General features: G+C 35.6%; 1 protein-coding gene across 2 annotated transcripts in view; it reads right to left on the reverse strand.

Moving 5' to 3' along the window:
* The window catches only part of LOC138702116 (titin homolog), a 539,259-nt gene that overhangs the window by 384,311 nt on the left and 131,092 nt on the right, over positions 1–23,856 (reverse strand). Inside the window, exon 1 of one of the 2 annotated variants that reach the window (XM_069829705.1) lies at positions 7,989–8,181. The exons of the other annotated variant lie outside the window; for it this stretch is intronic. The gene's annotated coding sequence lies outside the window, so the exon portion shown is untranslated. Of the gene's footprint in view, positions 1–7,988; positions 8,182–23,856 lie in introns of those variants that run through there. 2 annotated transcript variants of the gene reach the window in all.

Below are 23,856 nucleotides of genomic sequence, written 5' to 3' on the forward strand. Positions count from 1 at the left end.
CAGCAGACAGAAACTTTCCAGATAGGGTTAAAACTCACGACCGGGATCTCAAGAAGGAGGTTCGTGGTTTTCTCAGTATCGCCAAACTATGCAGTGGATTGTTCAGGAGGCCATGACCGCCGCATTCCTTTCGACCCATTCATAACTCTCCGAGATAAACTCAAGTGAGTAGCAAGAAGAAATGACATGGCCCCACCGGTCTTGAAATAGTTTTTCAATGTTCGTTCTGCACCGCAGAATTTCTGTCATGTTGCCATGGTTACGTTTTAAGGGAATATAAGTCATGAATACTGAAACAGTATGCATACAGCTATTTGCTACCACTCTGATAAATCCATGAGTAAAATAAATTTAAGAATCTATTTAATTACTGAATGATACATTTGAAGTGAAAAAGTGTTTTTTTTTTCAATTGTACACACCAGAGTCAGGTTTCTCACATTGTTAGTGTAATCTTTATGTAATATATAACAGCATGTTAAGAAATATATACAGTTTTGTAACTTCTATAAGGGCATTTTCGGACGTCATATCAGGAACGAATTTCTCCCGCCATGTCCGGAACGCACGTTTCATTTATTTCTGTGGCCGGGAGGAAAAAGGTCTTAAGTCAATTTTTTGTGAAAATTAGATTTTTATATATTCTGAAAGCGGAAACAATTCTCTACAATCTGGTAAAACGGCTAAAGTCAAATAAGACTCCTGACTGGATTTATAGAGCGTTACCAAATGTCCTAAGTACTTTTTGAATCGAGCACACACAGAATAAAGGGCTTAAGAATATTTAATACTTTATTCCTTACAAACCATCACATGTTTACTTTCCATGCTTCCCTATTAAAAAGGTCTAACTTGTATTTTAGCCATTTTATCACATACTGATGCCCTTTCCTTTCAAAACTTTAAGCACCAGGTAAACAGTCCTATAATTGCTTAAGACCCATTTTGAATTCCTAATAATTTACATTTCTCATTTATGTAGACATGAAAAAGGCCTTATGTTAAATAGCCCCTTCTACTCAGTTTGGGTTCTAGTCTTAAAAGGACTTAAGTGCGGCTATTTTTGGAAATAACCAAGAAAATTGTTAAATGAGCAACATTACCTATTTTAGAAGAAATATAAACAAATAATATCCAGGAAAAACTCTTAATTTAAAAATCTCTATAATTGACACCAATTTCAATTTTTCCACCGCTCTCCTAAAAAGTATAACATTTTTACTTAAGACCTTTTTCCTCCCAGCCACAGATTTTCTGGAGAAGTTTTCTTGGCATAAAGTTCCGAAAAGCGTTAAAATGAACGTTGAAGAATGAGTATCGTTCCATATTTTTTTTCATTTGAAAAATCTTTACAATTTCGCAGAGATTTAGAATTTTCCAAAAAGGGAAAACAAGCGTGTCTGAAATGCTTCATGTCCGGAACAAAAGTTTTACCCCAATTTTCGTCGCTACCTCATCATAAAAACTATTTTTTTTCTGTCTCAATCGAAAGAGGACAGATTCAAGAACATCTGCCATTTTTCCCCCCCGAAAAAAATATCACAGAAATAAACGTAATTAACAGGTTAAAGCCAAAAAAATGGAAGTCCCAGCGTCATGTCCAGAACGATGAATTGAGCCAAATACAAAATTATGGTCAGAAATGGAGATCTCATGTACTCAGAGTACAACCTATAAGAATATCACCCCAAATAATAAACTGTCCTTCAAGAAAAAGATACTTGGGCCGTCCGCTGAAACGATAAAGTGAGAAAGCAACAGGGAACCAGCCTAATATATGACAAGAAGAAGAAGAAGAAGAAGATACAGTAACTACACCGTCGCGCGAGATCGTAAACAATACAAGTGGTGCCCTCATATATCAAAACTCTACAGGTCTTTGCCGAACTATTACCAACATCACTACCAACTACCAAGTTTGCAACGCAGTTACTTAAGACAACAAAAAACAACATAAGGTGAGAGACACCATTAGTTACTACGAATGTGAAATAGACCTGAACAACCCTAGGGAGAATCGAACTCAATTATTCCACTAAAGGTTCACTTGAACGCTAATTCAGTCACAGTAGAGGACTTGCTATAAGCTGGGGAGAAGAACAGACTTGCAAATCAAGCTTTCAGGTATACCTCTCTGTAAAGTTAATTTGAATGATTTCGAGGGAAAAAATGTTCCGGGGCCGGGCATCGAACCCGTTTGGTTAAACGTACCAACGCTCTACCAACTGAGCTACCCAGGAACTCTACCAGACACCGATCCAATTTTTCCCTCTATATCCACAGACCTCAAAGTGGGCTGACAACCGTCAAGCAACCAACATTGAGTGCACACTAACTCTGTGTGACTTAAATTGTGGTTTTCTGTTAACGAACAGTGACGTGTATTATGCAAATCAAGCTTTCAGGTATACCACCCTGTAAAGTTGATTTGAATAATTTCAAGGGAAAAATTGTTCCGGGGCCGAGCATCGAACCCGGGACCTTTGGTTAAACGTACCAACGCTAACGTTGTCAGCCCATCTTGAGGTCTGTGGATATAGAGGGAAAAATTGGATCAGTGTCTGGTAGAGTTCCCGGGTAGCTCAGTTGCTAGAGCGTTGGTATGTTTAACCAAAAGTCCCGGATTCGATGCCCGGCTCAGGAACAATTTTTCCCTCGAAATTATTCAAGAACAGACTTCCTTGCCCTTACCCAGGATAAAACCTGCGCCTTTCCATTTCATAACCTGTTGTTCTACCATGTGAGTTAACATGGTTAGTGTAGGGAGCAACACATCGGGAATCGAACCCACGCTCGTTAATTTGTGCTGGGTATGTTATTACATGAGGAACGGCAGGGAATATATCGATAATAAAAGATTATCCAAAATGTTATTAGAAATCTAAAAATGTAATCTTCTTTACACGAGGCCCCAAAAGTCGCTCAAGTTCACAGTGGTACTCAGGTGCATCCTTAATTCATTTTTCAATTACTAACAAGTAATATGTTTTACATGTGCAATCACTTGAGTAATGTGCGTGAGGGAAGAGAGTTAGTGAAGCCCATTAACGTGCTGGAAGTTAACCTCTAAATGCCAGTGACCTGGTGCTACTAGCAGAGGATTCACCCAGGCTAACGCTGAACGTTCTGAGGCACAAAATTAGTGAGTTTCACGAGTTTTCAATGACGACTCAGTGTAAATTAACATCTGTGAGTTTAAACGTGTTCACATATTTTTTCACAAGAAATTATATTAAAATAGTGATCGTGTTTTATTTATGAAATGCATACCGACATATCAGAAGAAACCATGGCAACATCAAACCACGGTTTGAAAACACGATTACACACAATAGTAATATGCGTTACAAGAGCGGTATGTTGAAGTTTTCATGTTCGAGGAAAAGTTTGAAAAAGCGAAACGTAGTTGAGCTTTTTTTAATTTCCGAGAATTGAAAGAAAACATACCGCTCGTGTATCGTACATTATTTTGTGCGAAGATCGTTTATTACATACCTGAAAGAGGAATTTCTAATTAGTTGCAATGAAATCTCCATCTTGGTTTCTGTTCAATGACGGCAAATTTGCAAAACAAAAATATCTATCTTCAACATTGTTGCTTTAAAATGTTTTCTGTGTTTACTATACTCCAGCAGGCCGTGATATACGTCTGTCTTTTTTTTCTCCCAGTCTATAAATGCGAACTTAAAACAAACGGCTTCCTTAATGTTACATGCATCACGAAATGCAGTAACTTTAGTGGAGTTGTAGAGTTTACTTAATTTTTGCAAATATTTAAAAACAATAATTAACAGTGTAATTTAGGTGAAATTGCAGTGGTAAGTTTCCAATTTACAATTATTACTATATTGAACGTCTCTAAAAATAATATGTTAAAAGCCTAAAGCAGTAAAATCAATATGTCACTTAAGCGGTAAGAAGAGGGAAATTGTTATGTGTGTTAGGTTGGGAATACTGAATGTGGAATTTTGGACTTACCGCGGGTTGGTTTTGTGCGGAAACCAAGCAAATATGCACGATCTCGCACAAACAATAGTGAATAATCTAGCCTATCAATAAAGTTTACTTCGAAGGGAATATTATAATCGTAATATTAAAGTCTGAACATCAGTTATCATGTTAATTAGTACATCATATTTTAACCTCGGTCCCTTACGTCATGGAGGCAATATTCAAACAGGGCTCCGATAAAGGGCTTACAGTTGCAGATCTATCAGGAATGTTACTGTAGCATATATTGATATTCTGAGTAAAGTGAACCTATTTTCACATAAAATTTAGTACTAGTACTACGATTTTTCTAAAGCCAAACAACAGTAATATATGTGACAGGACTACAAATACGTCATTACGTTTTAATATAACAAAGACTATATGAAATGGAAATATAAAAATTGGAGATTTATCCTTCGAAGAGGTGGAAAAATTCAAATATCTTGTAGCAACAGTAACAAATATAAATGACACTCGGGAGGAAATTAAACGCAGAATAAATATGGGAAATGCCTGTTATTATTCGGTTGAGAAGCTTTTATCATCCAGTCTGCTATCGAAAAATCTGAAAGTTAGAATTTATAAAACAGTTATATTACCGGTTGTTCTGTATGGTTGTGAAACTTGGACTCTCACTCTGAGAGAGGAACATAGGTTCAGGGTGTTTGAGAATAAGATGCTAAGGAAAATATTTGGGGCTAAGCGGGATGAAATTACAGGAGAATGGAGAAAGTTACACAACACAGAACTGCACGCATTGTATTCTTCACCTGACATAATTAGGAACATTAAATCCAGACGTTTGAGATGGGCAGGGCATGTAGCACGTATGGGCGAATCCAGAAATGCATATAGAGTGTTAGTTGGGAGACCGGAGGGAAAAAGACCTTTAGGGAGGCCGAGACGTAGATGGGAGGATAATATTAAAATGGATTTGAGGGAGGTGGGGTGTGATGATAGAGACTGGATTAATCTTGCACAGGATAGGGACCGCTGGCGGGCTTATGTGAGGGCGGCAATGAACCTTCGGGTTCCTTAAAAGCCATTTGTAAGTAAGTAAGTAAGTATATTTTTCAAATGCTCACCAATTTCGCACTGACTGTTAGTATTCATGTATTTGTATGACGTGATTAATGCAGCTCGTTTTCGATTGTTTGGTTCTGGCCGCATGTATATATTTATATTCTCAATCATTAATGCAGCTCGTTTTCGATTGTTTGGTTCTGGCCGCATGTATATATTTATATTCTCAATCATTAATGCAGCTCGTTTTCGATTGTTTGGTTCTGGCCGCATGTATATATTTATATTCTCAATCATTAATGCAGATCGTTTTCGATTCTTTAATCCTGGCCGCATGCATATCGATAGTGTTAGGTAAAGGGGCTTTACTTCATTTTTAATGTGATTTTTTTTCTGTAATTATTGTAATTAGTTAAAATTTAATTACAAAACTTGAAGATACGGTTTTTTTTACAATTATGTTTATATTCCTTCTTATAAGGTAACTAATAACAATGTGTTAAAATTTAATTTTTGTTCTTACTCAAAAAATTTTCTTTTGTGGGATAAGTCCTTTTACCTAAACGCCATCGAATTATTTATACACTCGGTCATTAATAATAATAATAATAATAATAATAATAATAATAATAATAATAATAATAATAATAATAATAATAATAATGATTTACTTAACCTGGCATGAGTTAAGGCCATACGGCCTTCTCTAACACTCAACCAGGATTAATGCAGATCGTTTTCAATTGTTAGGACCTGGCCGGATACATTATGTTTATACATTCGGTCATAATATAGATTGTTTGGATTCTTTGGTCCTGGCCGCATGTATTCTTTGTTTATAATCATTCGACACTATAGTAATTGCGATGTTCAGTGTTCATACACTCGATAATTTTATTATCGGAAGATCGTTTTCGATCATTTGATCCTGGCTGCATGTACTCTTTGCTGAGAATCAGTCCACTATAAATGAACATTCATTCGAAGAAATATTACACTGGACATCTGACCAAAGAGATTTAGAAGCACTTTGAATTAACTGCTTAAATCGTCTGCAAAACTCTGGGACACAAATGACTTCACATAAGCTCAATAATAAAATATATATTATTTTAATGTACCGAAGTACAGATGATATTTTCATGCAGATATTCTACGTCATCATACGATGAAAGAGTAATGGAACGGAGAAAAATTCTCTTCGGCGCCGGGATTTCAGCTCTACGTGCTGATGCTTTATCCACTATGCCACACCGGACACCCACCCCGGCGTCGGACAGAATCGTCTCAATAATAAAAGATTAATATAGTATTATGTATCAGAAGATAGTTAACCTATACTTAATACACATGAATATTGAGATATTTCTGTAAAGCAGAAAATGTAATCATATAGGCTACATCGCTTTAAAATCGCCTCCTCTTTGTAGTCTATAGCCGTTAAGCACCAAATTTGGTGTAGAAATTGGTTCACTCTACCCGGTATACACCAAATAATTCTATTTTATATTAAAAATAAAAAGTATAACATACATGGTTTAATTTATTTGTCATCTCCTAAAATCTACCTACTTAATTTCGAAATAGATCTTCTCTAGACTGATGAAAAGTTATATTTAAAGTCCTTTCTTGAATGATTTTGCAATATAATAAAATTAGTAATGGACTTTAAGTATATGCCTATTTCATGGCAATACTGAAATGTTAAAAGTTTGCCACCTGTCTTTCATGATAGAAAACATAGCCCTACCTCATGCCGTTCCTCTCAAATTACAGCTCGTCATGAGCGATAGGGCCCAATCTCTAATCATCTCACGTTGTCATAATATTATCAATGAAATGCCATATATGTTCTTCATATGAGCCGTTCAGAGCAAAAGTGGTGTAAGTCAAAATTGAGTAATGAGTTTTAAAGTAAAAATTCTGTAAAATACAGCGCAAAGTAGCAATTAACATGGCCTTCTTGCTATTCACTGACTACTAATAGTTTAAATGAATTGAATATTAATTGCTACTTTGCGCTGTATTTTACAGAATGTTTACTTTACCCTCATTACCCATTTTTCACTTACACCACTTCTGCTCTGAACGGCTCATATTTCTCTATTTAGAAGCTTAAAGCTGTCCTCTTTTAAAGCTTGTTAAATATATTGTACTAGATGTAAATCTTAACTAGATGGTGAAATAGTATATTACGATACAAGTTTGGAAACTCCTTGTTACAAAATCGAGAAAAAGTTTGAAAAATTCGCTCCGCTCGATTTTCAATTTCCGTGGTTTTGTAATGCACTTCACAAACGTGTACTGTAACCTACATTTTCTGCAGGATCATATTTTTAAAATTGCAAATACAATATATTTTGCATTGAAAATTTAGAGCAATATTATTCCAAAGCCTTAGCAAAACTATACTGTAATGTGCCGTAACTAGGTAACAATAAGTGCACTGTAATGGGTCTATTTCAGTATCATTTTATGTTATGAAGGATGGTTTCCATAGCAACAGTTTTCTGTGTGGGAATTATAACTTTCAAGGCTTAACAATTGCTGTAAATACAACAAAAAAAAAACACGATCGTGCAAAAAAGCTATTTTAGAAACCCTTTCCTGAATGGTTTTATAACACATTTGCACGGAAAGATTAAACGCGTCAGTATACTTCATTATACAAACACAGAAATATTAAATTCATATATATTTTTTAAGTAAAATACAGACTGTAATTCAAGGAACTATTTGGAAAATATTACTCTACATTCAACCTATAAACATTTTTCGCGTTTTCTTCGAATATGAACAACCACTTCTCTTAAAGCCCACGAAGGGTTGTCAACGCATGTTTTTATATCATGTATTGTGACATATACGTAGGTTACGAACATACACGTTATGATAATTTATGCACTTGAGTGTCAAATCAGACAGCTAAGACATGCAGAACTGGCACCAGCTAGAGTAAACATTGCACCCACCTCTGAGCTGTTGATAGGTGTCGGTAGTAACATTACTGTATGACTAAAATAAAGAACAACACTTGACACGATTCACTAACACACACTCTGATCCACACCACGAGTTGTTTCTATCTGCAGAGGTTCAACAACAAACAACACAGCACTCACACAACCTTCACAGCGCTGCAGCGTCTAGCGTCCACTGGCTGGCCACGCCGGAACAACACTGACACCGCCGGCCCGGGCCTCGCGCGTTGACTTCTGTCTGGGGGGAGAAGAGAAGAGAGGACTGCCTGACCAACCGACCGTTTGCGCGGTTGAGTACAGGCAGCGGAGAGCAAGTGTGATCCTGATTGATTGAGCGCTGTGTTCTGGGATTGAATCACATTGCTTGCAGCATTCTATTTTTTTTAATTTAAAATAAAGACAATTTTCTGGCACAATTATTATATTATATGTAGAGTGATTCATGAAGATTTACCTTCACTTACGGAGCTATTTTCCAAGACATTCTGAGCAAAAAATGTCATATACACATTTGTCCTAATCTCAATATTTTCAGAGTTACATTAATTTGAAATTGTTTGTAAAATATCTTTTGTCTTTAGTTTCAAGGGTAAAAAAAAATGTTACAAATAGAGAATGAACTAGGCTACTCAGAAGTATCATTTCTTTAATTAGCTAGTGTTCTGAAGCTAAAAATGTGTTATTAACCCTTGAGTACTCGCGTCGGGTCTATATGACCCGAGTGTTTTTTCTTTCCTCTGTTTTCTTTGCTGGAAGGTAATATGAAGAGTGCCGGTGGTGTGTAATTTCTTCTATTGTTGAAATCTTTGAAACAGTCTGGCTGTAGTCATTGTTGAGTTCATCATTTAGCCCCAACAGCTGTTTATATGTGATTTGACCAGACGCGAGTGTGTGCGTTCTTCTAAAATACAGGAAGATTTTGTGAATAACTGAGGAGATTTCTTTATGTATGCGTAAGTATTATTTGATGTAAGCTTTATATTATATTCTTCACATTTTCCGCGTTCATTTCAGCTGTATATGCAGCTCTTTTTATTATTATTTTCAAAGAATGTCAAAGAAAGTAGTAATAGACGAAGAAATTGCAGAGAAGTCGAAGTCGAGGGAATTACTAGTAACAGACGAAGAAATTGCAAGGGAGTTGAATACGATTCTCAGCAATGCACTAATGTAATGACGATGGTGAATCTGTGGGGAACTTTCTGAGCTTGACGATGTCATAGATGAAGACACAGGTTCTTCCAAAAAGCCAGAAATTGAACGTTTTATAACTGTACCAAGGCTGAAGTTGATTCATGCGACCAATTGTGTAGCTACTGTGTTGGACGTAGAACAAGAAGGTGGCCGCTGGAGTGTTCTTCCATTTCATAAATGTTTCGGCACTCAACTCATATGTTGTTTATTATAAGATGAATACCAGAGAGAAGATACAAAGAGAAATATTTCTGAAGAACCTGGCTAAAGAAATTCTTATGGAAAACGTTGTCAGGAGAATGAGTAATCCTCATGGATCACGCAGTCTCATGGCAAGAATAAAAATATTCCTAACGGAGAGAGGCGTTGAAGTGCCACCGAAAGAACAACAAAATCAAGAAACAAGAAGTGGACCAGCATCTCAGAAAAGGAAGAGATATCATATCTGCCCTAGCACAAATGATAATAAGCATTCAACACGACGTGCTGCTTGTTTGGGACACGTATGCAAAATTCACTGCAAAGTTGTTTGCACAATATGTGGAGAATAAGCCAAGAAATGAAGCACTGTTTTGTTTTACAATATCTGATTGAAAAGTTTTAAGACTGAAGCCAGCAGTGCTTATTGGTTTGCAGCGACATCTTAGGAATCGATGTACTGGGTAATAATTCAGAATGAACCCCTCTGAAGGGCATTCACTGCAGTAGCCTTTAGGTACAGTGATTTTTTATTACAAACCCAGTCAACATTTTTCAAGAATGTTTCCAAATCTAGGATAATAGTAGGAGTTTGTGTATTCCTTCAGAAGAGAACTGTAGTAGTCTTTAGGTACCATTATTATGAACCTAACCTTAAAATTTTTCAATCACACCTCGTAAAGAAACAGTATGGTTATAAGATTTCAAAGTCATGTTTTCACTTTTCTTTAGTTGAGATTTACAACATTGTATTTAGATAATTTTCACTTTTTTAAAGTTGAGATTTACAAATTTCATTGTATTTTATTATGTTCAATATAAATAATGTACAGTTCAGAATAAACATATTTCGTTTACTTCAGTTCAAACATTTAATTTACCACATAATTTTGCCATGAATCCACGTCCACATCTTAGTTTGTGTCAATGGGTCAAATTGACCCGACGCGAGTGTTTATGTAACTTTCTACCAGGCGAGTACTTAAGGGTTAATTGCTTTGTACAGATTTTGTTTTTTTTTTTCAATTTTTAACTAAAAATGACGGTGAATTTTTATTACTGTACTGCCAGTATAGGACATAAAAACAAACACTGAAAATACCTTAGTTTTGTAGTGTGGAGTAGTAGAAACTCGATGTGATCACTGGGAGAGCTGTGGTACCACCCAACCCGCCCTAAATAGGTTCCTTACTTATATAGAAAATCGTCGTACTTGAAGGAAGAAGGCGGCCATATTCCGTCGTTGTGACGTTATTTCAGGTGGAGTGAGAGAATGACTGCAGTGTCGCCAACTGTGGTAACCATTCATATTATCTTACACACCTAACAAAACCTAACCTAACCTAACCTAACGTGCTACACACCTATTGCAACATTCCTAACGTTTAGCACACCTGTTGTAACATTCCTCACAGTTTCATTTCGTTTGCCGATATTGGCATCCCTGTTACGCCTCTGCTGGAACTCAAGAGTCATCTAGTGGAAGTGAAGTGAAACTGCTATTCTGTTAATTACGTTTCCGAAGTTGTTTCTGTGTTATCTGCAAGAATTATTTTGTCATTGTAGTGATAATTGCATTTATATTGTACAATAAAAATTGAAATGTGTCGTGGCTGAGATAAAAGTGTTCTAAATTGATTTCCAGCTCCACAATCCCAGTGATAAACGTGTGAATATTCGTTAGGAGTCCGTTGGAAGTGGCAGTAGAGTAATAAAAATTGACCAAAATGACATAATTCTTACACACTTATCACAAATATTGTTACAAATCATACGACTTTAGGAACATAATTTTTTAGTTTAATTATCCATCCTAATGTACAATCTTAAAGAATTTACAAGAGTGGCGTGATTTGTAAAAATTGTTCTGATAAATGCGTAAGAAAATGTAATTTTGTAGTTAAAAATCGCAAAAAAAAAAAAATACGAAGCAACTATGGAATTCACAACACATTTTTAGCTTCAGAATACTAGCCAATTAAAGAAATGATACTTCTGAATAGTTCACAGTTTATCTGTAATATTCTTTTACCCTTAAAACTAAAGAATAATGGTATTTTACAAACAACTTCAAATTTATTTATCTATCTAATCTAATCTAATCTAATCTAATCTAATCTAATCTAATCTATCTATCTATCTATCTATCTATCTATCTATCTATCTATCTATCTATCTATCTATCTATCTATCTATCTATCTATCTATCTATCTATCTATCTATCTATCTATCTATCTATCTATCTATCTATCTATCTATCTATCTATCTATCTATCTATCTATCTATCTATCTAATCTAATCTAATCTAATCTAATCTAATCTAATCTAATCTAATCTAATCTAATCTAATCTAATCTAATCTAATCTAATCTAATCTATTCTATCTATCTATCTATCTATCTATCTATCTATCTATCTATCTATCTATCTATCTATCTATCTATCTATCTATCTATCTATCTATCTATCTATCTATCTATCTATCTATCTCTCTATCTATCTATCTATCTATCTATCTAATCTAATCTAATCTAATCTAATCTAATCTAATCTAATCTATCTAATCTATCTATCTATCTATCTATCTATCTATCTATCTATCTATCTATCTATCTATCTATCTATCTATCTATCTATCTATCTATCTATCTATCTATCTATCTATCTATCGATCCATCCATCCATCCATCCATCCATCCATCCATCCATCTATCCATCCATCTATCTATTTATTTATTTATTTATTTATTCAGGTGTAGTTAAAGCCATCAGGCCTTCTCTTCCACAACACCAGGAATACAAATACAATAATAGAAATAAACAGAAAAAAATACACTATATACAAAGTAAAGCTACAAAAGAAATAAAGAGAGAGAGAGAAAAAAACACTATAAACAAAGTAAAGCCACACAAAAATATACACAGGTTGCAGTCACACAAACTTTAAATGAGTGATTAAGTATCATAATTAATTGCATCCTGACTAATTAACTGACATAAACAAGAAACTTACAATTTTAATCTAGATTTAAAAAGAAAAAGGAAAAAAACAAACAAACAAAAAATTAGTGTAACTCTGAAAATATTGAGATTAGGACAAATGTTTGTATGACATTTTTTGCTCAGAATGTCTTCAGAAATAAGCTCCGTAAATCCGATGGTAAATCCTCGTGAATCACCCTGTATAATGTGTATCATTCCTAGATAAATTAACTTGTGTAGTCCGGATCAGCTTACTTCATACCCTAAGGGTGAAACCGAACCATTTTTCCCCCATTACTACAAATGCCAGGGAATTATGGTGGTCTTCTAGTTTGAAGGTTAAATTTTCTTTTACCAATTTATTTCATTTCGAATTTCGGTATAGAGAAATAACTGGTAGTGATATGCTAATTGTTATGTTGGCAGCAGTGACACTTGTCGGTAGTGCAAATTCTGAAAATTCAAATTGTTCCAGATCCGATTACTGGAAGATAGTGAAATTTGAATATACTAATACTTAATTAATACCGGCTGAAAATGTAGCTTCAAGATATACTGTCTAAATGAAAGTCTGATGTTCTTCTGTTTTACAAATTGTCAAAGCCTGCTAATTTCTAAACATGGCCTGCTGATTAAGTTATTTCTTCATTGTTTTTATACACAGGTTTTTATCGAAATGATAAATTTCTATGTCCTATAAGCAAAAAACACACGGTTAATATAGCCTACACTGATTGCGTAAGAAATTACTGTAAACACTAAAGGCTGGTTCACAATAAACCGGAAACGAGAATCGGAACGAAAACGAAAACGGTAAAATTGTTAAAATGTGTACATTTAAATGTGAGCATTCACAATTAACGAAAAGCTTGCCGGAGCCCGGGATCGGGAACGGAGTGTTGGCCAAGTTTCAACTCTGGCGTTCACGTTTCCGATCACAGCCCACTAGATTCATTCCATTGCCATCTAAAAGCTATTTTGTCGTCGTATATTTTGTAGCAAGAAGACCGTGACATAACCTATGCATTATTTTGTTCTGTGCTGTGCATCATGGAGCAAGTTTTATTTGATGAGATTCTAATATGGAGTATTGAGGAAAATCCTCACGTTTACGATAAGTGGCGCGCCTCGTATAAAGATGAGAAAATGAAGGAGAATACATGGCTTTCAATAGCTGCATCTTTGAACACCGATCGTAAGTGAATCATATTTTATTACTGTATTGGTTGTATTACACACTACATATTCATGCTTCAATTCAATAACTACTGTTGTGTTCATTTTTGTTCTATTACAAATGTTTCTTCTCTAATTATTTTACGTTATGGTAGACTTAAAATAGGTTGTGATAATAAAGATGCATGGGCATATTTATAGTACCATACCTAATGAAATGTTTCAGTTGAAATTTCGAAGTTGGTTAACCTGTGTTTATGTTGGCTGCCTTGTACTCATGAGAGAACGCCATTGGTCAATTATACACAAATAACATCAGAATGCGTAATATCGACTTTACATATCGTTATTGACATGCATATCGATATACATACGTTCTCGGTTTATTGTTAATAAAAAATTTTCATATTCATGTCCTCTTCTTCTCGTTCCCGGTTTATTGTGAACCAGTCTTAACTGTTCAAATTTTAAAGCTTTTATGTTCGGTGGAAATGAAACTTAATGTGGTGGAAGCTTTCTCACGGTGATTTGAAAGGAAAACAATTTCAACAGATAGCGTTCTGAGTTGAAGCGATGTACTGTTGCTTTACAACGGATCTCTCGGCATGTTTTCCCATATTTAACTCCAGAAGTACTTGAAGTTTACTTTCATTCAAAATCTCTTGTAAACGAAAACATCGCACACAATTTTAGAGTTCATAAATTGTAATTTGATTTATCGTAAGAACTGCTACCAAAAGCAAACAAGGCGGTTTATGTACAAAGATTTAAGGATCTCGTCTATTGTTTTCCTCGGGTGAATCACCTCCATTCACTGCTGAAGTTCTCATTATTATGACCCCTGAATTATTACACTCATAGCGAAAGGAATAAACATTTCTATACAACATTAAATACACTATGCTAAAAAAGCAGATGACACGTACTTTCTCATTATATGTTTTCTGTGTTTCGTAAGAATTTAATTATTCATTTTTTTCTTCAATCTTGGATGAACTTTTTTATCACTTAAATAATCACTTATGAACGTTATTCGACAAGTAATGTTAACACACTGAAAAACGCATTACATTTCATCAGTGTAAATTCCTGAACTATAATGCGGATGACATAATTGTTTACAGCTATTTTCTTGACGCAACATAAAACACGCCAATTAAATCTTTTATATGCAGCAAGACAATAATATTACGTTCGTTTTCTGAAATACACATAAAAAGTAGCCTAATGTTTATAACCCCAAGGGGGGAAAGGAACGGCCACCCTATCCCATTATCTCCTGGCATAGTTGTCTCATAAGTGGTGCCGTTGTAGGTATCAGTTGTGAGGTTCAGACTTGTTTTCGAACAGTTCGACTAAAGAACAACATAACCCCGAAAGTGAAATATATGGCTTATTAGAAAAATTTCACGATTTAAATATTACATACAGAGTGTTAGATGGCAATCCTTGGCATAGCATGAATGGGAAAATGTTCTACAATTCTGTTTCTTTGGTATAAGATTTCCCACACACAATTATTATACATGATACTTTTTGTTCTAATTATCTTTAAAGATTTTTTATGACATCTGTGAACGGTAGCTTTATAGGATGAATATGCATACAAAACGAAGACCATGATTATCGGAAGAAAAATAAAGAAGGTAAACGTGCGAATACTAAATGAGGCAGTAGAGCAAGTGAACAGCTTCAAATACTTGGGTGTACTATAAGCAGTAACATGAGCTGCTGCCAGGAAGTCAAAAGGAGGATAGCAATGGCAAAGGTGAATGAATCAAGGGAGGGAGTGATGGGTGGTTGAATGAATGAATGAATCAGTCAATGAGTCAATGAATGAATCGATGAATGGATGCAACAATGAATGAATCTATTAATTAATCAATTAATGAATCGAGGGATGGATGAATGGATGCATCGATGAATGAATCAGTCAATCAATGAATTAATGAACCAATCGAGGGACGGATTGATAGATGTATGGATGAATGAATCAATCAATGACAGAATCAACGAATTAATGAATCAATCGAGGGATAGATGCAACAGTGAATGAATCTATGAATTAATCAATTAAACAATTAATGAATCGAAGGATGGATGAATGAATACATTGATGAATGAATCAGTCAATCAATGAATTAGTGAATCAATCGAGGGACAGATTGATAAATGGATGAATGAATGAATCAGTCAACGACAGAATCAACGAATTAATGAATGAATTAATTAATCAATCGAGGGATGGATGTAACAATGAATGAATCTATGAATTAATCAATTAATCAATGAATGAATCGAAGGATGGATGAATGGATACATCGATGAATGAATCAGTCAATCAATGAATTAGTGAATCAATCGAGGGACGGATTGATACATGGATGGATGAATGAATCAGTCAACGACAGAATCAACGAATTAATGAATGAATTAATGAATCAATCGAGGGATGGATGTAACAATGAATGAATCTATGAATTAATCAATGAATGAATCGAAGGATGGATGAATGGATACATCGATGAATGAATCAGTCAATCAATGAATTAGTGAATCAATCGAGGGACGGATTGATACATGGATGGATGAATGAATCAGTCAACGACAGAATCAACGAATTAATGAATGAATTAATGAATCAATCGAGGGATGGATGTAACAATGAATGAATCTATGAATTAATCAATGAATGAATCGAAGGATGGGTGAATGGATACATCGATGAATGAATCAGTCAATCAATGAATTAGTGAATCAATCGAGGGACGGATTGATACATGGATGGATGAATGATTCAGTCAACGACAGAATCAACGAATTAATGAATGAATTAATGAATCAATCGAGGGATGGATGTAACAATGAATGAATCTATGAATTAATCAATGAATGAATCGAAGGATGGATGAATGGATACATCGATGAATGAATCAGTCAATCAATGAATTAGTGAATCAATCGAGGGACGGATTGATACATGGATGGATGAATGAATCAGTCAATGACAGAATGAATGAATTAATGAATCAATCGAGGGATGGGTGACTGTATCAATGAATGAATCATCCAATGAAATACAAATTATGTTTTATTTAACGACACTCGGACTGCAGAGGTTATATCAGCGTCGCCGGCCGGAATTTTGTTCCGCAGGAATTCTTCTACATGTCAATAAATCTACTGACATGAGCCTGTCAAATTTAAGCGCACTCAAATGCAATCGACCTGGGCCGGGATCGAACCTACAACCTCGGGCACAGAAGGCTTGATCAATGATTGGATTAATGAATCAGTGAATGAATCGAGGATCGAAAGAATGAATGAATGAACAAAACAAATTATAAATATAAATAGATAAATAAATAAACATATATCAAGGTTCTTGCTGATATGTGCATCTATTATCAGGCAGTACATCTCACTTGACGATATATGTCGGAGGAAGAACAATTGTTTGTATACATCTGAAGTCTGATTAGTGAAATATGTAGCCAATCGACGATGTATGCAATGGAGGGGAAATAAACTGGCCACCCTACCCCATTATCTCCTGGCCTAGTTGCCTCATAAGTGGTGCCTTGTGCGGGGAAACGCCAGAGGGTATTGCATTTGACCTTGAGATGCATATTCTGGTGACGCGGAGTATAAACTGCGATGTTTGCAATGTCTCCTGACTTAGTTGCCTCATGAGTAATGCCTTATTGGTCTCACTTGTGAGGTTCGAACCTATCTCCAGACAGCTGACTAAACACTAAATAATAAAAATGAGAAAGTAAGCGGTCTATTAATTTAAGAATTATCAATAAAAATTGGGTATTCAAATTATAAATAATTGAAGCGTCGGTTGGAACAACGTTGTAAGTTACAAAATTTTCATTCGGCGTGTAATAATGTTGTATGTCATGTTACCTTGCTATACTCCTTGACTTGCAACTGTCCATCAATGCAGTACGTGAAATTTGTCCACTCAAAAGTCTGCTACCTTATAAGAACAACGTTGTACGTGTACACATTTTTGCAGCTCCTGTAAATTTTACCAAATGTAACTTATAACGTTGTTCCAGCCGACGCTTCAATAATTTACCTGTTCAAACTTCAAACAGCATAAGATTGCGTTTATCACCACCACCATTGCAGTCACTGGACTACCCATTCTTGCCCTAGTACCTGTCTTGAATAAATAACATTTGTGCGAGATCGTGCGTATTTGCTTGGTTTCCGCACAAAACCAATCCGCGGAAAGTCTAAAATTCCACATTCAGTATTCTCAACCTAACACACATAACAATTTCCCTCTTCTTACCGCTTAAGTGACATATTGATTTTACTGCTTTAGGCTTTTAACATATTATTTTTAGAGACGTTCAATATAGTAATAATTATAAATTGGAAACTTACCACTACAATTTCACCTAAATTGCACTGTTAATTATTGTTTTTAAATATTTGCAAAAATTAAGTAAACTCTACAACTCCACTAAAGTCACTGCATTCGTGATGCAAGTAACATTAAGGAAGCCGTGAAAAAATCAACAAGATTCCAGACTCATCATAGACTGGGGGAAAAAAAAGACAGACGTATATCACGGCCTGCTGGAGTATAGTAAACATAGAAAAAACATTTTAAAGCAACAATGTTGAAGGTAGATATTTTTGTTTTGCAAATTTGCCGTCACTGAACAGAAACCAAGATGGAGATTTCATTTCAACTAATTAGAAAATCCTCTTTCAGGTATGTAATAAACGATTTTCGCACAAAATAATGTACGATACACGAGCGGTATATTTTCTTTCAATTCTCGGAAATTAAAAAAGCTCAACTACGTTTCGCTTTTTCAAACTTTTCCTCGAACATGAAAACTTCGACATACCGCTCTTGTAACGCATATTACTATATTTTCGTCTCTATGAACTGTGAATACAAGCCGGCAGGACGGTGACAAGTACATAATTTTCTGCTTGTGGAGTTTTTGTTGGTTGTAAATTTATATGAATCCATAAAACTCGAAAGTGGAGGCAGCAGGTTATGCTGTTATGGTAACTGTTCACATGCTACAACGTGTATTTATCAGCCGTCATAGCCGGCACCTGCCTGGCAGTTTTCTCCGCGTGACAATGGCTACGTGTACTGTTAGGATTCTAGCTGACAAGCGCTTCATCTTCACCTCCTTGCTTCTCACAAGTATCGACCTGTACACCCAATAATTGCGGGTTATTTTGATCTGACCCTCCTGGATAACGAATCGGTCCACAATTTTGGGCCGGAACGAGGTAGCGAGAATAATTGGGTAAATTATAAAGCAAGGACTGCCTACGTCTACGTAATGGAGAAGCCGGTGGGAAAATTTGTTACGAAAACAAAGGAATCACTGATTTAGATTTTACAGAGTTACCAAGAAAATCTGAAGAGATTACAAGACAGCTTCCGACAAATGACGAGCGGGGGCTGATAAGAATCTCTGCTTAACCTTGGGTGTCTAAGGAGAAGACGAAACTAAAACAAGGCTGCCAACATGCTGGTTAATGTACCAACATCTTCTTCAGATATGAGTGTAGTCTATAGTTAGATTATGAAATTTAAAATCAGGTTTTGCACGTCATTCATTGCGGTCAACAAAATTAAAATAATGGAAGACACATCTCTTTGCAATACGCAACCAAAGTCACCTTCATAGTTGTATTAATAATAATAATAATAATAATAATAATAATAATAATAATAATAATAATAATACATCAGCTGCTTGTCTATGCGGATGGCGTGAATATGTTAGGAGAAAATCCACAAACGATTAGGGAAAACACGGGAATTTTACTGGAAGCAAGTAAAGAGATAGGTTTGGAAGTAAATCCCGAAAAGACAAAGTATATGAATATGTCTTGTGACCAGAATATTGCACGAAATGGAAATAGAAAATTAGGAAATTTATCCTTTGAAAAAAATGAAATATCTTGGAGCAACAGTAACAAATATAAATGATACTCGGGAGGAAATTAAACGTAGAATAAATGTGGGAAATGCGTCTTAATATTTGGTTGAAAACCTTTTATTATCCAGTCTGCTCTGAAAAAATCTGAAAGTTAGAATTTATAAAACAGTTATATTACCGGTTGTTCTGTATGGTTGTGAAACTGGACTCCCACTTTGAGAGAAGAACAGAGATTGAGGGTTTTTGAGAATAAGGTTCTTAGGAAAATATTTGGGGCTAAGAGGGATGAAGTTACAGGAGAATGGAGAAAGTTACACAACACAGAACTGCACGCATTGTATTCTTCACCTGACATAATTAGGAATATTAAATCCAGACTTTGAGATCATACAGTTTGACTCCTGTAACCTTTGTTTCAGCGTTCATATCTCAAGAATCTGTTAAACTTGCAGATAAGTGGCCTTCGATATTAATTACTGTTTTTCTGCGTCTTTCGAAGAAAGAAAGACTGGATCTGAATCGAATAATATTAAAGGCGGAATTATGCCGACAAAGAGCTTACAAGAATTAATATTTCGAAATTGTGAACTTTTTTATCATTTCAATTAATATACTGTCTACCGGATGGTGTCATTTATTGTAATTTACTTCTGTATGTATTCATGGAAATATACTAGTTGCACTTCATAAAACAATTATTGCCACGTTATTATTATTATTATTATTATTATTATTATTATTATTATTTCTTATTACTGTTATTAATGATTTTATTATTGTTATTGTTATTATTAATGAATTTAATTAATTAATTAATCATCCATTCAGTGTACAGAAGTATTAGATCATGGCAATGTAAATTCGTTTTATATTATTTGGAAGATTTTCTACACAAACAGGTAATATTTTCTTTAATATTTAACTCCTTTATAAAAAAATTTAATTATATTGTTTCTTGTAATTTAAACATTGCAATGCATGTTCTTCACTTGTCATTGTCACAGCGACGCTGTTATTCCCGGCGTGACTCCTCCTCTTTGCTTACGCCATAGGAAGTGAAGGCTCTATAAAGTCTAGATAGGTAGTATCGTTCGCCATTTTTGTTCTTTCGTTGCCGAGCTACCATACGAGGAATCTATTTGCCACACCGTTAAACATTATCATGTCGTAGCTCCTATGATAATAAATCAAACGCACTGTAATTCAGCAAATAATTGAGCGGCAAATAACGTCCTCGTGTGCTTTCTGCGAACGCCAACGAAAGAGCCAAAATGGCGGGCGATTATATTAAGTATTTATCCAGCCTTAGGAAATTCTTAACATCTTCATCAGCGAATCACAAGACGCACACGTTTAAATGTAGTCGACTTGTAACGTGACTGGCTGCCGGAAATTAGAGCGACGGGACTATAATTTGTATGATTGCCATTCATTTTATTGTTGTATTAATTGTATTACTGTGCTGGACTTTTATTGGCCAATGGCTGTTGTCCACAGCACATGAAATGAAATGATTAGCCTAAAAAAAAATGTCCCGTTAAGGGCAAAGGCCTCCTCCTATAGAGGGAGAGCTCTATTTGTCTCACGCGATGAGCTACTCCGCGTAAGAGTGGAATTATTCACTTGGTTCACATTCTGCACTGTTTGATATTGTTCGCTTGTTTCTGTCGCACTGGTTTTAGTCGCTGTTCACTTGTCTTCTTATGTTTCTCCAGTCTTCCCTATGTCTTGCTCTGCTTGACCAATGGCTTCCTACTCGTTCACTGAAGAGGTCGGCCCATCTTCGTCTTGGTCTTCCGGGTGATCTCTTGCCAATGCGGGGATCCCATAGTGTTACTTTCTGCGTCCATCTTCCGTCTCTAAGTCGTGCAACATGGCCTCCCCACTTCCATTTGGTCTTGGTGGCTTGCAGTGCTGGATCTTTAATTGCTCACATCTTTTGTAGCACTTCGTTTGGAACTCTGTCCCTCAGTGATAAGCCTAGTATCTTTCTCAGCATCTTTCTTTGGCATATTTGGAGACTGTTACGAAGTTTGGCAGTAAGAGACCATATCTGGCACCCATATAACAGCACAGGAGTTTCTTGCTGAGTGTTCTCTCCAGTAGATGAACTTGAGACTCCAGAATGCCTTCCACGCGAGAGAAATCCTTCGTTTTATTTCCTTCTCTGTCTTCTGATGAAAGGAGACTAGCTGTCCTAGGTATACGTATTCAGACATAAATATCAATAAATACTGTAAATAAATTGCTATTACTATAATTATTGAGCGTGGTGCCGACCACACCACCTCATTCTAGTGCCGAGGTCAAGAAAGAGGACGCTCTACCTCCATGCCTCCCAAATTCCTTCATGGTGTGTGGCGGTGATACCTTTACCTTTTACTATAATTATTATTGTTATTATTACTACTACTAATACTGTTACTATTGGTTCTCAAATATCCAGATTTAGCTACTTTTTCCCCAAATTGGCAACACTGCTTCCCATTTAACTTGAACACCTGTGCTGAAATATGTAGCTATCTGTTCCCCCCGTTTTCCGGTCATTATTCATGTAACGTCTCTTTATCTAGAAACCACTTCGCTTAGGCACACTAATCGCCTTCTTCTACGTTCACACGTTGCTATAAGTCACTGAGAAAGAATTATCCCTGGAGGAGAGTGCCACAGCCATATCTGCTGATCGATGCTCAACTTACAGAGGCAGATAGCTGCCAATTTGAAACAAGGAAGTTTTACGTTAGACGGACATCACCAAGGATTAGGCCTACACAGTCAAAGCCAAGCTTTTGTTTGAAATGCAGGGACATCATTTTATTTTTACTTCAATTTTTATTGTACCTGAGTTTTTGAATGTACTTCACTCACACCCCTTCTACTAATAAAGTTCCAAGTGTCTTCCACACAGAATCAAGACCGCAGATAGTAAGCAGTACTGAGTTACTGAGTATAGTACGTTCCAGAAATATGTTCGCGTTTTCCAGTGACGAAAGAGCTTTCAATATTGAATCATATTTTCGCACAGGTACTGTCCGTTTGCCTACGTCGCATCCCGATTTCCCCCACCTGCTTCTGCTCGCCCCTCTGTAAAAGCTGGGATGTTTTAGCTCTTTTCTGAAAACATTAATTTCTGTTAGGAATTGGTCATTTACTTAATATTATACAACTGTTTAAAATAGCTTAAATAAAAGGGCCTCGTTAAGTAATTAACTGTCACGTGATTTGCCCCCTTTCTACGATCCTACGGCATAACCACTAGGACAAATAGTAGATAGCATGTCTGAGTAATTTTATCTGTGCAGGTCGGGCAGAAGTGAAGACTGAATTTACAGTACGTAAGGTACTCTTTTATAGAGTAGGTACAGAATTATTTCAACATGAGTTACTAGTACGGAGACGAAACTGGTAATTGGGATTAGGTACAATAGTCTATAGTGCGATAATATGCACATTAGAATTGAAGCCTGTATCGAAATGAACGGCCACCATTTTCAAAAATGTGTTTAAATATCCATATTATGATTATTTTTCAATTTAACTTCATTCTCTATATTGTACGCTAATGTGCTGTAGACAGTATAATATACACTGCATAATGAATACGTCCACATGGACAGCTCAGTTCGTGAGTAAAAACACTCATTGTTAATACAGTACTGTACTTTGATTAAACAAAAGCCTTATGAAAATTATCGAACTCAAAATTGTGATATTTCCTAGTTTACGTAAATGGATGAACTACTTTTCTTTCCTCCTATACCTAGTAAAGTGATTTGTTTGTATTTTACGCCAGTATCGTCGAACTCCAGTCGTGGAAGGGGTGGCAAACGGTGTTTCCGGTTCTCTAAAGGTATAGCCAGGTTAATATTAAAAATGTTAGTAAAAATAAAATGATGTCCCTGTATGTCCGGTATTATTTTAGGCTAGAGAATAGGTGGTGGTTGTACAAATCCACGGTTTCTTTGTCTCCAAACTACACAACTTAAGAGAACGTGGGTTGTACTCCGGCTTTGTTAAGAAATTTCTTTTTGTCATTAATTCAAGGAAAATTGTGGAATATAGTATATCGGCTATCGAACCAATATCAAAGTTCTCTCTTGGGGTAAAAGCAGTAAGAGCTTAATGCTAACAACTGATTCTGGTGATGAGGTCATGAAAAACATCTCACTTATAGGATGTTTGTTTTATGTACAAGTCTTTCGCCTTTAAATAGAACTGATGATGAAGAGGAAATGATACTGAAGGATATGCTGTTGGAGCTAAATGACAGCTGTGAGCAGTATGGGATGAAGATAAATGCAAATAAGACGAAGAGCATGGTCATAGGAAGAAAAATAAAGAAGAAAAACTTGCGAATTCTAAGTGTGGCAGTGG

This window comes from Periplaneta americana, chromosome 6 (assembly GCF_040183065.1).
Source record: "Periplaneta americana isolate PAMFEO1 chromosome 6, P.americana_PAMFEO1_priV1, whole genome shotgun sequence".
Classification (NCBI taxonomy): Eukaryota; Metazoa; Arthropoda; class Insecta; order Blattodea; family Blattidae; genus Periplaneta; species Periplaneta americana.